The sequence below is a fragment of the Melospiza melodia genome, chromosome 3, assembly GCF_035770615.1.
Source record: "Melospiza melodia melodia isolate bMelMel2 chromosome 3, bMelMel2.pri, whole genome shotgun sequence".
Taxonomy (NCBI): Eukaryota; Metazoa; Chordata; class Aves; order Passeriformes; family Passerellidae; genus Melospiza; species Melospiza melodia.
This window is the reverse complement of record NC_086196.1, coordinates 136503292-136520534: the sequence shown is the minus strand read 5'-3', so window position 1 is coordinate 136520534 and position 17243 is coordinate 136503292.

Genomic DNA, 17243 nt, shown 5'->3' with positions numbered 1-17243 from the left:
CAAACAGCTCATAGGAAATGGAGGCTGGGAACTGTATGAACTCCTGGATCTCTCCTGGCTGGTGGGTCAGGAGGCTGGGAACTGCTGGCCTCTTTCCCTTGATGAGTTTTTGTGGTTTTGGGGTTGGAGCAGATGGGGGCTGGGGGTCTTTGTGCTGCCCTGCAGCCTCTGCAGCCCATGAGATAACACAGGGATGGGTGCTGAAGATTTTGATGTGGAAAGATTGACATTCAGGCACTATTTATGCCAAAAGTCCCAGCTGGAGCAGAGTAGGTCTGTTTTAAAATATTTTCAGCAGTGATCAGGCAGTCTGACTTGGGTTAAATTTGATTTTTGGTGGGTGGGGAAAGAAAATAACTAAAGAATCCCAGAATGGTTTGGTTTGGAAGGGACCTTAAAGCTCATCCAGTTCCACCCCCTGCCATGGGCAGGGACACCTTCCAATATCCCAGGATGCTCCAATCCTATCCAGCCTGACCTTGGACACTTCCAGGGATGGAGAATCCAACTGAACAAGTGTTGAAATTTTTCTTTAACCTTTTCTTGAGTCTGTTGGATTTTTTCCTTGGAAATCCCAAGTGGTTTTGCCCAGTGCCATTATAGGAGTCTCTTCCCTGCTGCCCATTTTTCTCCCAAGCAGAGAGAAAAACAGTGAGGAGGAATTCCCATTGCAGTGGATGGAGCTTGGGATGCTGGGCTGGGCTGGTCAGAGCTCCCCCTGCCCTGGAAATGTCACCACAAGCCCTGGCATTTGTCTTTCAGAGCTGAGCTGATGATCCTCTGATGTTCTCTTGGGAGGGTGTTGCTGATGGTTTTTGATGCTTTTTCTGATGCTGCAGGTCAGATCATGAAGGGTTTGCTCTTAAAGCTCCAAATCTGCTCCCTCAGGATCTTAAAATGCTGGCAGACAACCTGGGCACTGCACAGATGTAGTTACACCACTAAAAACCACAGTGTAGTCACTAAAATTAATGTTTTTTATAGCTTGGGAAGTGGTTTTAGCCATTTACATGACCAGTTTGCACATCCCAGCTGGTACTGGTTCTGTCTGGGGGGTGGTTTCAGGTTTGAAAAGTGGAGCCTGAGGTCACTGTGTGAAGGAAAAAGGCTCTGTTGGCAAGGGCCTCATTCAAAGGTACAAGAGATAAAGGAAATCGGAGAAAATCTGCTTCCTGCTGTTCTTTCCTGACATGGAAAACATTTGTTGGGATGTCCCAGCAAGGTAAGTGCAGCATTTCTACAGGGAATTTTCTGGGTTTGGCTTGTAGGTACCTGGTGGAACAAAATAAAACCTTTATGGCAGGAACAAAAGTTGTTCCAGAGTTCGAGTTGGTTCATTTTTTGTTTTGTTGGGTTTTTTTAACAGAGAACTACCTCGTTTCTTTGTACTATGCTCCATTTTTTGGGGTCCAACTTGAACACTTCCAGGGATGGGGCAGACACATCCATCAGTTGTTTTGAGGACAAAGCAGGAATTTGTAATACAGTGGGGTAAATGTAGGGCTCTGGATTCTACACTTCCTTCAGGGAATAAAAACAAAAAACCCACAAACCTGTGCCTTTCTGAGAAAAATATTTCCTTCCAGAGATCCCTACAGGACACTTGTGCAACAAGAAGCACATGGAGTGTCCTGGCTGTGCTGCCAGCAGTTGGCAATGCTGTCGTTTCACAATGGGGAAGGCTGTGGCAATCCTGAATTAAAATTCTGTTCTGCCCTCCCCCGCCTCTTTATCCACCTCACTTGTGGCTGTTTGGGATTCCACGTGGCACATGGGATTGGAGAAATGCATGGAAAAGTGACACAGCCAGGAGGGAAGAGCCCTGCAGGCTGAGTCAGCAGCTGGGCTGTTAAACGTGGCGTCGATGCTTGGAGTAAATGAAGTCACAGAGAGGGGTTGTAAAGTGAAAATCCACATGGAGCAGCTGGGGAGAGTCCAGAGGAGGCCATGGAGATGCTCCAGGGGCTGGAGCCAGGCTGGGAGAGCTGGGAGTGCTCACCTGGAGAAGAGAAGGGTCCAGGGAGAGCTCAGAGCCTAAAGGGGCTCCAGGAGAGCTGGAGAGGGACTGGGGACAAGGGATGGAGGGACAGGACACAGGGAATGGCTGCACACTGCCAGAGGGCAGGGATGGATGGCATGTTGGGAAGGAATTGTTCCCTGGCACAGGTTGCCCAGAGAAGCTGTGGCTGCCCCTGGATCCCTGGAAGTGTCCAAGGCCAGGCTGGACAGGGCTTGGAGCACCCTGGGATAGTGGAAGATGTCCCTGCCCATGGCAGGGGGTGGCACTGGAGGAGATTTAAGGTCATTTCCAACCCAAACCATTCCATGGGTCTGTGAAACTCCCTCAAGGAACACTTGCAGGGAGGATATTTCAATTCAGGGTGAGAATCTGAATAACCTCAATGGAGCTTTGGAGCTCCACCAGTTCACTCAGCTTGAGCTCTGGGTGCAGCAGCACTGGTGAGATTCCCACTCCAGAGGGATGGGGATGAGGTGAACACAAATATTTGGGGATCCTTTTGGGAATTTGGGAAGGAATTGTTGCCTGTGAGGATGGGGATGCCCTGGCACAGGGTGCCCAGAGAAGCTGTGAGCTGAAAGGAGAGTAGACACACGTTGATCCTTTCCCCAGTGCCACATTCCAGGAACCTGCACTGAGCACCTCTGGGATTGTCAGAGGGACTAAAGGCAGCTGTGGGCAGAGCCTTGTCCCCTGCAGAGCAGGGAACCAAAGGGACAGTGTCAGGACCCAGGACACCCCTCTGGCTGTCCTGAGCAGCCAAGACCCCTGCCAGGGGTCTCAGAGACCCTGGCACAGAGACCAAAAATGTCTCTGGTTTTGATTATGACCCATGGGGCAAGTTACCTACCTTAGATGAAGATCAGCAGGCCACAACAGTTTAGGTAGAATATTAGTGAAGTTATCATGGGGTGGAAAAGTAGATTTTGGGGTTTTTAGAATGGGGGTTCAGGGAGCAAGATGGAGGGATCTGGGCATGTCCAGCCTTTCTCCTTCTTCTTCTTGGGCTCCATCTTCTGCTGTGATGTTGGCACTTTTGGATTGGTTTAGAGTAGAAGCTCACTGTCTAACATAGGTGATGGGTATTGGAAAGTGATTGTAAACATTGTATATGTAGTTTTTAGTATAAAGACATAACACCAATCCAGGGGTGGGCAGAGTGCCTGGACTGTCTTGCTGAGCAGACCTCGGCAGGACAGGAGAAAATTTTTTACAGATAAGATACAATAAACAACCTTGAGACCAAGAAATGAAGAGCCCTGACTCCTTCAAGCACCAGGCTGGGAAAAGAGACTTTCGAACTCTTCTCAGGGTCACTCTGACCAGCTAGAGATCCTGAAAGGACAGCACATCCCTGATGTGTCCCCACGTGTCCTCAGCTCCTCGCCCTGAGCTCTCCAGGCCCCGTGGGTGGGGAGGGTTTGCAGGTTCAGCAGGGCAGAGGGCAGAGCAGAGACCACAAAACCCCCGTGTGTGGGAGGGGGTGCCAGGGAGTCCAAGCCCCAGGCTCTGGGAGAGGCTGCTGCAGAAAGCTTGGAAGGAGCAGCACTTCGGGATGTGGATCCATGGCCAGGCAGAGAAAGAAGAGAGTGGTGGAGGGTGGGGAGAGTGACAAGAACACTCATGGAGCCCCTGGAGTGATGGCTGCCTCTGAGAGGAAGGATGTTGGAATATCTCCTGCTTTCTTCCTCTTGATTTGTGTTTCCAATATTCCCCCATTATCCTGTTCCTGAACCTCAGGCTGGCTTTCCATGTTTGCAGTCCTTTGGACATGAATTTATATTTAAAAATACCCCAAATCAGGCAAAATACTCAAAATCAGGCACTAAACCATCCTATCAAAACCTTAAAATCCAGATAACATGAAAAATATAGAACATACAAACCTCTCAGTAGCCTGTGACCCTCCCTCTCTCCCTGGAGCAATTTTGGGGGCTTCTGTTGACACTCATGGAGATTCTGTCAGCAGGATTGGAACAGGCTGCCCAAGGGACCAGTGGAATTATTCCCCTTGGAATTATCCCAAAGGTGTGTGGATGTGACACTTGGGGATGTGGTTTAGTGGTGGATTTGGCAGTGCTGGGGAATGGTTGGACTTGATGATCTTAAAGAGCTTTTCCAATTTAAATAATCTGAGGACACACACAGGTGAGGACACACAGAATCACAGAATGGCTTGGGCAGGAAGGGACAATGAAGCTCATCTGATTCCACCCCCTGCCATGGACAGGAACACCTCCCCCTGTCCCAGGTTGCTCCAAGCCCTGTCCAACCCGGCCTAGTGAGTTACAAGTCCGTGCTGCCCATAGAGAAGGACACCCAAGGTGCCTTTGCTGCCCACAGGGGGCTTCATCAGGTGGGAGTGTTGGCCTCAGCTGATGTTGGAATGGACCCTCCACACTGCTCAGATGCCATCATCCAACTGGGGTGGAGTTTTCTCCCCTTTTGGATTTTCTCCCTTCCCACGTTGATGTTTTTCCTCTTGTCCCCTTGAACTGCTGCCTGATCTTGGCAATCCAGCCTCTGACCTCGGTTTTACCTTCCTTATCTCAAGGGCTCTGTGCTCTTTCTCACAAGCTGGCAGCCTCCGGGGCTCAGGGAGGAGGGTTCTCCAGCTGGGCTCTATCTGGGAGGCCTTGGGCTGCAGCTGAACCTGGAGGATCAGGCAGTTCAGGGCCAGCTTTGCTGAAGGCTCCATTTTTTTGCTGATTTTTAAAAAATAATCCATAATTTTGCTGATTTTGTGCCAGTTTAGTGCTGCAGGTGCTTGGCTCAGTGCTGGAGGAGGGAACTGGTTTATGGAATCAGTCCTGCTTCCCTGTCAGTCTGGGGGCTCTGCCATCCTGGAGTGATCTTGAGAAGCTTTACTTTGTGTCCAGGGAAGGGAACAGAGCTGGGGAAGGGGCTGGAGCACCAGGAGGGGCTGAGGGAGCTGGAAAGGGGCTCAGCCTGGAGAAAAAGAGGCTCAGGGGGGACCTTGTGGCTCTGCACAACTCCCTGACAGGAGGGGACAGCCAGGGGGGGTCAGGCTCTGCTCCCAGGGAACAGGGACAGGAGGAGAGGAAATGGCCCCAAATTGTGCCAGGGGAGGTTCAGGTTGGACATCAGGAGGAATTTCTGCATGGAAAGGGTGGTCAGGCATTGGAAGGGGCTGCTCAGGGAGATTTGGAGTCCCCATCCCTGGAGGTGTCCAAGGGGTGACTGCATGTGGCACTCAGTGCTCTGGGCTGGTGACAAGGTGGGGATGGGTCACAGGTTGGACTCAATGATCCTGGATGTCTTTTCCAGCCTAAATAAATCTGTGATTTACATTGAGCCAAGTGATCAGATCCAGTGAAACCACCAGTGCTCCATGGACTCTCCTTCCTGAGCAGAACAATCCCTTTTTCTCAACTGCTCATCTATGTCAGGGCTCTGGGAACAACAGAGCTCTCTCATTCCCTCTGCAGAATTCCAGGTAAGCTCTGTCTGCCCTCCCTGCAAGGCTGGATCCACAGTGCCCTTGTGAGAGCAGCCATGGAGCCCTGCTGGAGGCTCTGAATTTCCTTCCATTCAGGCTCTGAATTTCCTTCCATGGATTTCCTTCCTTCAGACAGGAGCAGGGATTGCTGAGGTAATGCAATAGTTCAGGTCTAAGGTACCCTGGCATGGAATCACAGGATAGGTAAGGTGTGAAAGGACACAGAAATCATTTCACTGTGAGAAATTCTTCCCTCTGAGGGTGGGGAGGTTGTGCAGAGAAGCTGTGGCTGCTCCTGCATCCCTGGAAGTTTCCAAGGCCAGGCTGGATGGGGCTTGGAGCAACCTGGGATAGGGGAAGGTGTCCCTGCCCATGGCAGGAGGTGGAATGGGATCTTCATTTTCCCTTCCAACCCAAACCCTTCCATGATTCCATGTTGTCCAACTTGGCTGCTGGTGGCTTTGAGATACCCCACAGGATTCACTGACCCTTTAATTTGACCCTTTAGTTTGGAAGCTTCTTCCCAGTCTGTAGCAGGTGGCTCAATTCTGCTGACGCTCCCACATCTTGGCCTCCCCGGGGACTTTAAATGGATTTTTTTCCAGGCTCTGCAGTGGAACAAGAGGGTTCTTTGTGTTTCTTTTCCTCCTGAAGCTTTCCCTCTTTTCAAGAGAGACATCTGCTCTGGTCAATGGTACTTACAGGCCTTTCAAACTCAATTAGGCACTCAAGAGCTGGGAGTGCTCAGCTTCCCCAGCCAGCAAAGGATTTTCCCCTCTGCAGCTCCTGTAAGAACAACTTTTCCAAGATTTTTTTAATAACTGACCATTTGTTAGTGTCTGGAATGTTTGGAAATAACAGCTATTCCTGCTCTGTTTGCTCTCTGAACAATTTAATTCAGCAGCTTTTAAGAGGGAGAAAAATAAAACTAAAAAAAAAAGAAATAATCAGTCTCTGTCTGCCCCAACCCTGAACTGACTGTAATCTTAGATCTATAACAAATACCAGGGATTTCTCTCTTTTTTGGGGCTTTTTTTGTGTTTTTGTTTATTTGTTTGCTTTTTAGGGTTTGCTCTTTTTTTTTTTTTTTTTTTTTTTTTGTGTGTGTTTTTATCTTTTTGTTGTTGCAGTTATTTTTTTGGGTTTTTGTTTTGGTGGATCTGGTTTTTGGTTTTCTCAGTTTTGGGGTTTTTTGTGGTTTTTTTTTTTTTTTTTTTTTTTTTTAGGCTTGACAGTGAAACCATTCCTGCATTTGAAATGGTGAAACCCAAGTGTGTTTCCCCTTTGTGGAGGTGCATGTGGGGGCACAGGGGTTTTTGTAGGGTCTCCTCATGCCCAGCCAGGCAGGAGGGATGGGATTAATCACTGTCAGATGTGGTTGGCTCTGCCTCTGATCTCGGGGCTGGGGATGTCTCTGTGTGTGCACAGCAGTTGGATTTTGCTTAGCAGAGCTCTGGGAAAGGTTTTCCTCTCTCAGGAAATTGCTTTAATGTTCATCTTTGTCCTGAATGAAAATGATGACCTAAATACATCTATTTTTTTTAATATGACTTTTTTTTTCTCCTTGATTTAGTTAAGCTCCTCTGAGTGTTTCCTGTGCCTTTAACAAAAGCATTTTAATATTTCAGGATTCCTTTTTGGGCTGCTGAGCTAAAGGTTCCAGCTCACTGAGCTGTGTGCTCACAGGGGCCTGGGATATTTTAAATGTCACATTTTCATGCTCTGGGCTCCTTCTCAGGAGCTTCCATGGGACACTGGGCTGAGCTGGCTCCATGCAGGGGTATAAGGAGGAGCAGGAAAAGGCACCAACACCTCCATGCTTGGTCTCCACCATCCATAATCCATGGATATTAAACCAGAAAATGTCTGGAATGGGACCAGAGCAGCCTGGTCTGATGGGAGATGTCCCTGCCCATGGCAAGGGGTGGAATGAGGTGAGATTTAAGGTCCTTCCCAAGCCAAACTATTCCAGGGATTTCCCAGACTCCAGCAATTTCTGATTTTGATGTAAGACAGAATTATTTAATCAAAACCCCCTTTTTGTCCCCAAGGACAATTTTTTTTCTTTGCTGAGCTTGCTCTTTTTGCAGATGGAAAATTCCCAGCCCGTGTGTGTTGGCAAGCTCTGGTTTTCAGCTCAAGCAGATGCTGATGTATGTTTATATCCTGCTCCAACCAAAACTGTGAATAAACTGGGAGCTGAAGGCAGGAGGCGTTTCCCTTCCCCATTCCAACAGTGCTCATGTTGCCAATGGGGGGTTCGTGGGTGAAAAAATGTCAATTACAGTTCAGTCTGCAGGAATATGACAGCAAAATTTAATAAAATATAATTCCAGCTCTCTCACCTGTCCTACAGGGCACTCCCCTGTAAATTCAAGAAGAATTTTTTCATGGAAGGAGTGGTCAGGCACTGGAAGGGGCTGCCCAGGGATGCGGTGGAGTCATCATCTATGGAGGTGCCCAAGGAATGACTGGAGGTGGCCCTCAGTGCCCTGGGCTGGTGACAAGGTGGGGATTGGTCACAGGTTGGACTCAGTGGTCTCAGAGGCCTTTTCCAACCTAAATGATTCTATGAAATGAAGAAAGATCTAGAAAAGCTGACCTGCAGCACCCACTGCCTGAGAAACGTCATGTGAGAAGGAGAAACAACCTGCCTTTATTTCAAGCAGACAACTCCTAAACTTAAAGAACAAAGTCTGTAGCCTCACCACACTAAATTACAGTGATTATCTAATAATACCAGGTGGAAAATGGAATTCTCCAAAGCCTTTTTCTCTCCCTGGCTCGTAACATGATGCCTTATTCCCTCCAGCAAAGGCAAGGAATTCTTAAGCTGATTTTTCAGCCCTTCTGTAGCTGCTCTGCTCCTGCACAGCTGTGAGAGGCTGGGGAGGCTGTGGGAAAGGTGCTGCTGCTCCTGGAGGCATCCAGAATGCTCCCAGCACTTGAAAAATGACTTCACAGCTGGGCTAGTGGCTCTGTTTTGCAGAGGTGGCCACTTTAGATTTCATTTTAACTGCATCTCAACTTCTCTGCCCCAAAGTCTCTCCCACGAGGTCTTCTGCTTTATTTTAGAGTGGTTTTTTGAGGTTAATTGAAAAAAGTACTTCAGGGATGAGAATTTTAGGTCTGTGAAACCTTGCAGATTTCATGGATATGTTTTTAGCAAGCTTTTCTCAGGTTGGGTCATTACATTCTTCAAGCCCAATGAAATCCAGTGTTTCTCTGGACCATTAGGAATTACAGACTTCCAGTACCTGAAGAAGGTTCCAAGAGGCTGGAAAGGGATTTTCACAAGGACGTGGAGTGATAGGATGAGGGGGAATGGCCTTAAAATGAAAGAAGGGAGACTTAGATGAGATATTGAGAGAAAATATCTTGGCTGTGAGGTCCTGGCATGGGTTTCTCAGAGAAGCTGTGGCTGCCCCATCCCTGAAAATATTCAAGGACAGGTTGGAGAGGGCTTGGAGCAGCCTGGGATAGTGCAAGGTGTCCCTGCCCATGGCCAGGGGTGGAACTGGGTGGGTTTTAAGGTCACTCCAAACCCCAATAATTCTGTGATTTCCCACTGAGCAGTTGTGTCTCTATTCCCACATTTCACAGAGACTGAGCCCCTGACAGGGAAGCTTTATGCAACATTATCAGATGAAACCTGAGTCCTCTTCATAAACTATTTATTCTCCAAAGTCTCATTAACAAATGTGCTCAGTAAAGGGAATTGGGAAAGGGGTTTTTCACTGGTCACAGGGTTTTTCTTCTCTACTTTGTTCTGGGCAGAAAATGACCCTGATGATCATCACCTCCATTTCCCAGTGAAATCTTTTATGAGTATTCAGCGTTTCAAGGCTGATTCCTGGTGGTCTGTGGGTTTCCATCTCTTGGACAGATGGAGGTGAATCACAGAATGTCCCACAAGGATCCCTGAAGCCCAATTCCAAAGGAGGGCGGTGATCTTGCACTGTTCTTTGCGGTGTGAGATAAATTTGGTGTGAGGCTTTGTCTGGATTTTTAAACAGCTTGGTTTTCACAGAGCACATTCCTTAACCCTTATTTTGCAACATCTGCTCACCTCAGAGCCCTGAATGAGCTTGTTTCCACATGGGTTTGTGTTGTTCAGAAGCACACAGAGCTTTGGGAAAGCAAAGGATTTTCAGGGCAGGGAAGCTTTACAGTGAGCAAACTCTCTCCTCCTGGCCTGGGAGTGTTTGATGTGCTGCTCCTCCTTATTCTGGTAATTCATCCTCGTCATTAGCTGCACTAATTATGCATCTTCTTTCCACAGCCTGCTTGAAATGAATCCCTGTGTGGAAACTTGCATTGTTGGGCCAGTAAGGAAGGAAGAAAAATGGATTCTGTTTACAGTCCATACTCCTTTAGTGACTCCAGCTCTGCAATAGCAGCTGCTGAGGGTTTATAACATCTCCTTCTGCCTTTGTTTCTGCCTGTGGTTACTCATGTTTGTTTCAGGGTGAAAGGTTTTGGCTTTTTATGGCCAAGCTGTGAAGGGCAGAAAGATTCCTTGGGTTGTTTCTGCTCAGAGACTTCCATGTGGTTTTGCCAATGTGTTACAGGAGCAATGCTGGAAAACTGGGGAATCATCACAGCCTGGTTTGGGTTGGAAAGACCTTAAAGCTCATCCACTTCCAGCCCCTGCCATGGGCAGGGACACCTTCTATGTTGGACAGAACCCCATCCAAGCTGGCCTTGTCAGCAAAAGAAAATTGAAGGTCATTTTGAATTACAGAACTGCCTCTTGTGAGCTCCCTGTATCCACTCCAAGGTAGGAAATTTCTGCTTAAGGGCAAGTGACAACTGCTGTGTTTTCTTTAGCAGCATCAGGGCCTCTCTGCAGGCTGGTGTTCATGAGGGGTAAGACCCATGGCCTGATTTTATTCCTCAAAAATCCCTCCTTTCTGTCACTGAGCTCGAATCACTGTTATATTTGTGATGCACCTTTCATCCTTTCTGTTTGCTGACATGGGAGGCTGAGAGGCAGTGGATGAACAGGTAATACAGGAAAGCCTTCAGGGAACAAAGGAGCTGTTTCCTTCCCCAAAATAACAATGTCTCTGTGGGCTCTAGGAACTCCTCCTGGCTGGTGGCACTGCAGGCTGGGGCTTCTTGAGGATTGAGTAACCTCAGAATTTGTATCCCTGACCTTTTTATAAATTCCTAGGATACACCACTCATTATTTTATGTCTTTACTGGAGAGGCAGCAAGCAAAGAGGAGAGATTTCTGAAGAGGGGAGGTTGTGAGCCTCTCTCTCTGCCCTCAGACAAGATCCACTGAACACACATCTCTGCTGATGGTTCCTGCCTAACCTGCTCTTAAATTTCTCAGCAACACAAACTTCTCCCTCCCCAAGGGATCTTTTCCAGGACTTCCTAAAGCTACAGATTTTCCTAAGGACTAATCTGGCTGCTGTTGGAGCAGCTGCCTTCAAGATTGATTTATTTGGAGGTTTTTTTCTTGTGATGATGGTGCTTCATGCTGTAAGATTGGCCCCTTGTCCCTCTCAGCTGCTTCTGCCCTTCACAGGTCTGTTTGGACTCAGTGATCTTGAAGGTCTTTTCCAACCTTTATCATTCCGTGAGTGTAAAGCCAATCACCATGAGGGTGGAAATTTAAATTGTGGACATAAAGGAAACCAGATCCTTTATCTGCCATCAGTGCATGAGAAGTATTGGGGTCTCTGAGGGAAGAACCTTGCAGGATTGCTGCCCCGTGCTCACAGAAAAAAATGTTCATTTTAAGAAAGCAGCAGCACAGGAGTATCTGGGGGGCACTGAGGGTTTGATCCTGGTCCATTACGGTGCAAGATGCCAGGAGGTCGCTTTGCACAGGGAAATGTGGCTGCAGCCACTGCTGTCCCCAGACTGTGAGCACCCAGTAGGAGTTAACCCTGCTGAGAGGCTCCTTTCAGGCAGGGATCTCACACCCAGAGAGGAACAGCCCAGGTGGAAGATGCCACAAGCGAAGCCTTCCCTCATTCCCAGCTTACCTGGAGGGGGAACACCTGTGTTTTCCCTCTGCAGGAGCTCACAGGGAGGGGAAAGAGGCCAGGAGAATGTGCTGAAAAACAAGGCATCTGTGGCTCTCACAGTGCTTTCACCCCTCATTAAAAAAAATAAAAAAGACAAGGTAAATCTAATTGAACCAAAGATCAAGTGTGTTCTTTTAATTAAAAAGAATGAGTTATAAATAATATCTTCCCTTTTTTCCTTCTCCAAGCAGGCAGCAATGCAGTGTGACACATGTTTGGGTGCAAAAGTGACGCTTTCACTCACAGAGGGAAGATGAGCCCTGACTGTGATCAGTGTGAGGCTGTCCTGGGCTGCCAACACGATGTGACACCTCCCTGTGCCCAGGCACAGCCCGTGTCACATCTGCTGGGCATGACAAGTGTCAGGGTCAAAGCAGTTCAGCACCACAGGGAGAAGATGTTTCTTCTTTTCACATCCTGTGTGGCTGAGCTGTCACCAAGGCCCAGCTCAGTGTCTGTCCCTCCTTGGTGTCTCTTTGTGGCTGCTGCGGCACATGTGGGACATAGCAGGAGAACTTTTCAGGAATTGAAACTTTGCTTGAGTCTGAGGGACAGAGAGTCACATAAATTCCAGGCAAAATTACATTTTCTTGCTAATCTATCTCTGGGCAGCAGCAAAGGTTTGTGGAAAAACCATAGGAAAAGGAGCTGGTATAGATTTGTAGCTCCCCTTGCAATAGGGAAGCTGGAGGGGAGGGTTCTTCTTCAGGAACTGTAGTGATAAGACAAAGAGTAATGAGGTCAAACTGAAAGAGGAGAAATTTAGGTGAGATGTATAAACAGAATTGTTCCCTGTGAGGGTGGGGAGGCCATAGCAGAGGTTTCCCAGAGAAGCTGTGACTGACTGCCCCTGGAAGTGACCAGGGCCAGGTTGGCAGGGCTTGGAGCAACCTGGGATAGTGTAAAGTGTCCCAGCCTGTGGAAAGGGTGGAACAAGATGAGCTTTAATGTCCCTTCCCACCTAAACCACTCCGTGATTCTAAGAACTGTGGTGGATCCCTGCCCTTCTCAAGTGACCACAGCTCAGTGGGGCTCTCTAGGTTCACCCAAGTGGGGGAGCTGCTCCAGGAATGATCTGCTGCCACCTTTCCAGTGTGTCCTTGAAGCAGCTCCTGCAGGAAACCTCCAGCTGTTCTCTCTGCTTGCCATGTCTGGTTCAGTCCATGTGTTTGAGGCTGTTGTGCAGCATCCACATTCCTGGTCAGGACTGCAGTTTATCCCAGAATCCCAAGTTGGGTCAGGTTGGAAAAGACATCCAGAGGTCATCTGATGCCACCTCCCTGCTCCAGCAGGGTCATCCCAGAGCACGGGGTTGTGTCCAGATCATTCTGGAATATCCCCAGTGAGGAGATTCCACCCCCTCTCTGGACAATCTGTTCAGGCCTTGGCCACTGCACAGGGAAAAAGTTCTTCTTCACGTCCACGTGGAACTTCCTGGGCATCAGTTCCTGTTCTCCTGTTGCTGGCCCCCCCCAGAGCAGAGCCTGGTCCTTGCTCTGAGCCCTCCCTGCAGACAGAGACATGGAAGATACTCCTTCAGGAATAAATAAAGTATTGGATATTTGCCTTTTTACACAGAGGAAGATGAAAAAGCAAAAGCTGGAAGGTGTTTTAGCTCTTGTCTTTCCCACTGTGAACAGTTTAAGACCTGTTTATGGGCAGAAATTAGGCAAGGTGGAAATACCATTATCTGCAGAACACTCTGAAATTCAACAGACTTCAAAAAAGATAGGCAGTGTTTCAAAAAAATATGTTTAAATGCGAGCTCCACGTCAAAGGAGCGGGGTGGTTTACCTTCAGCAGCACCTTCAAATACAAAGTACTTCTCAGAGGGAGGGTAAACATGATTCAAGCACAAGCAGTCTTTAAAATAGAGGCTGAGAAGCTGAACAACACAGAAAAATGACTCCATTGTGTGAATATCAAGTGGGTACAGCAAACAGAAATGACCCGTGCTTCACAAATATAATTACTGCACTTGGCTCCCTCATGGCTCAATGCCCTGCTTATAATAAATGGCCTTGAAAAGCAGCATTTTTATAGAGTGGTTGGTTTGCTGAGCTCTCTGCTCCTTGCTGTGCTGAGGCAGGAATTGCTCATCACTCAGGGAACCCAACTCAGAACATAAAAGCAACCCCAGCAAATCAAGGCAAGATCCTCCTAATCCTGCTCCTTTGTTTCCAGCAGCAGCTTTGTCCCCACAGTGCTCTCACAGGCTCTGGGATCTACAGCTGAAGGAATTTCTGAACCAGACACTCTCACTGTACATCCAGGGGATTTACAGTCACTCACCATAATGTTTTTCTCCTCCACAAACTCACCCATGTTCTTTAGAAACTCAGGGAAGCTTGTGCCATCCAATAAGATCCCGGCTCCATCTGTAATTTTGTGCCCTCTAATTACATGTAGCTAAGCTGTTACATAACAATCCCAACCTGCCTGCCAAGGGGTGGAATTCGTAAGCAGGAGGGAATGGGGGGGGGGGGGGGAAAGGCTTATAAACACCTCTGTGGCAAGAGAATCTTATCTCAAAGCCTTTGTTCTTCAAGATTGCTCAGGGAGTTAATGTTTGTGGTTATGAAATATAGATGTGTTTGGAATAAGGGGGGGTAAAAAGTAATAATGTTGTTTGCTGGAGGTACAGCTCAGCAGAAGGAATCCAGAGAAGAAGGATCTGGAAGCTCTTTGCAGAAATGCTGCTGGGAATGAGAAGACTTGTCAGGATTAGCTCAGGGAAAGGAGGATTTGATCAGCTTCTGTCTGAAGAGTTGCTGGATCAAATTGAGAGATCAAATCACTGATCCATCAAACATGGAATTCTGCTTGCCAGCAGTTTGTCACTTTGTCCTTCAGAGGACATCCCACTGCCCCACAGCCTCCTGAGAAGGGCAGCAATGCACAAGCCTCCCCTGTGCAGTCAGAAATCACCCACTCCCTCAGCCAGAAACAGCAGGAGAACCTGCATGGCCCTCAAGGTCCCTTCCAACTCTAATAATCACAAGATTCTATGGTCCTATCCTTGATTTAGGAGTAGGATTCCCATATCCAGCCCTGCTTCTGAAGCTGCAAAACCCCATCAGACCAGGACTCTGCTTGGAGATTTAGAAAGTGTGACGTGGGATCAGATTTAACTCTAAATACTTTGCACAAACTGCTCCAGGCCCTCTAATCCCTCCTGGCTGCTCATTAAGAACTCCCTTAAGAACTTCCTGCTCCATGCAGCTTTGCTGGATCTTTAAGAAATCAGGCAGTGCCTGGACTGCACCAAACCAGAACATGTTTCTGGATTTCAGTTTGGGCCAAGTAAGGCCCCTCTTTAGAAGGATTCTTGGGTGGGAAATTTTCAGCTTTGTCCTTCCTGCCTCCATACAGGCTTGGGATGGAAGGGACATGAAAGCCCATCCAGTTCCAACCCCATGCCATGGGCAGGGACACCTTCCACTACCCCAGGTTGCTCCAAGCCCTGTCCAGCCCAGCCTTGGACACTTCCAGGCATAGGGAAGTCACAGCTCTCCTGTCAGGCTGCCAGTTGGAGCTGCAGGGACTTCAAATGAAGAATAATTCCCCAGAAAGGAAAAATGAGAAGGTAGAATTTGCAAGCAAGAAGCACACTTCCAAAACCTGAGCACAAACAGCTCTGAAGGCCATGGTAAAATGTAGGACTGCATTTGTCACCTCACAGGGCACATTCCTGTGCTTGAGATCCAAAAATGTTGAATGTGGGTTCATAAACCAGCAGACATTCAGCTTCTCTTCATTCAAGAAGAATGTGCTCATTCCAGCACTCTTGTCCTCTAGAGAATTGTCAAACAGCATAAAAAGAAATTTATCCAATGGAGGAAAATACTATCCTATTCCAGTTCAATATACCTGATATCAAGATAATTTTCCCCTTCTAAGACTACTTCAGTTTTCCCTTGTGGAGTCCAGCAGAACGTGGGTGTCTGCCTCACCCCAGTGGGCTCCTTGCTGTGGACATGCAGCTCCACCAACTTTATTCTCTTCATGGCCTCCTGCTTTAAAAAAATTATTGATAGGATGAGTTTTCTTCTGAGAACAGCTACACCCATCTCCTGCACACAACCAGCCAGCAGCTCTGCCCTGTGATACGATAAATGCTGCCCAGCAGTTCGATGAGCAGCTGTGAGTGTGGGTGCTGATAGGAGGGTGGATCTCCAGTTTTGGGGCACGGTGCCACAACTCAGCTGTGCAGAGAGCACAAACACGATGATTCTCACTGTCCCTGTCCCAACAAAAAACCTCTTGGCTGAGCAAATGGTGGTTTCAGCCCTAAGATCAACCAGGTGGCTCATTCTGTTGAGCTAAAGGTGTTTAGGACTTGGCCATACACATGAGGCACTGACCTTGATGGGAAAGGGGGAAATACCTCTTTTTATGGAACTTTTAGGAAACAATGTAAAACCTAACAGGTCCTGCTCAGCCACTGTGACCTCAGTAAGAGCAGGAACGCTAAAAAGCAGAGTCTAAGCAAGGGAGAGTGAGTTTTAGCAGCTGTTTATGTAGAACAGCCAGCAGAAGGATGCAAAGGCAGCATCTTTGGATGGAAATTTGAAATGCAGAGGTGATTTTTAGCAACAAAAAGATCATTTGGGTACTACATCCCTCTCTGATGTCTGGGCAGTCAAGGAGCTCGTGGTACAGCCTAGGAGAGACAATTACAATGGCGTGTGGTGCAATTGTCTCCTGGCGCCCTAGGACAAAGGAGGAATTGAGAATCTGACTCCATGTTCTTAGAAGGTTAATTTATTATTTTATGATATTATATTAATGAAATGCTATACTAAAACTATACTAAAGAATAGAGAAAGGATACTTACAAAAGGTTTAACAAGATACTAAAAACTCATGACTGACTCCTCAGAGTCCTGACACAGCTGGACGATGATTGGTTATTAAATAAAGACAATTCACATGAAACAAATCAAACAACCATCTGTTGGATAAACAATCTCCAGACCACATTCCAAAGCGGCAAAACGCGGGAGAGAAAAATGAGATAATTTTTTTCCTTTTTCTCTGAAGCTTCTCAGCTTCCCAGAAGAAGAAATCCTGGTGAAGGGATTTTTAAGAAAATATGACAGTGACACTGGTGTGATGGAAAGATGATGACAGGAGCATCTCCCTGATGAGGAAAGGCTGAGGGAGCTGGGGCTGTTCAGCCTGGAGAGGAGGCACAGCTGAGAGGGGCCCTCAGCCCTGGGTGTCCCTGTGTGCAGGGAGGGTCAGAGCAGGGCCCAGGCTCTGCTCCAGGGCCCAGCAATGGCACCAGAGCCACGGGCAGGGACTGAGCCCAGCAAGTTCCACCTGGACAGGAGGAAGAACTTCTTCCCTGTGCAGTGACCAAGCAGTGAACAGATTGTCCAGAGAGGCTGTGGAGTTTCCTCACTGGGGATATTCCAGAACTGTCTGGACATTGTGAATAATGCATGTATTTTATGATTGGCTTTTCACAAATATTAAAATAAATATTATACGTGTTGTGTTAGAAAGTAATACTGTATTAATTCTCTTAAGTAGTGTGGTAAATATAGTTTTAGGTTATAAAAAATGTTAAAATAGAAACTATGCTATGTAGGATACTTTTTTTAAAGCAAGGACTCGCAGTGAGATAGCAGCCACAGGACACCTAAATCTTTCAGAGAAAAATAATTTATTGCCCTCTTATCAGAAGAAACAAACTTCTTCCCGCCTCGAAGG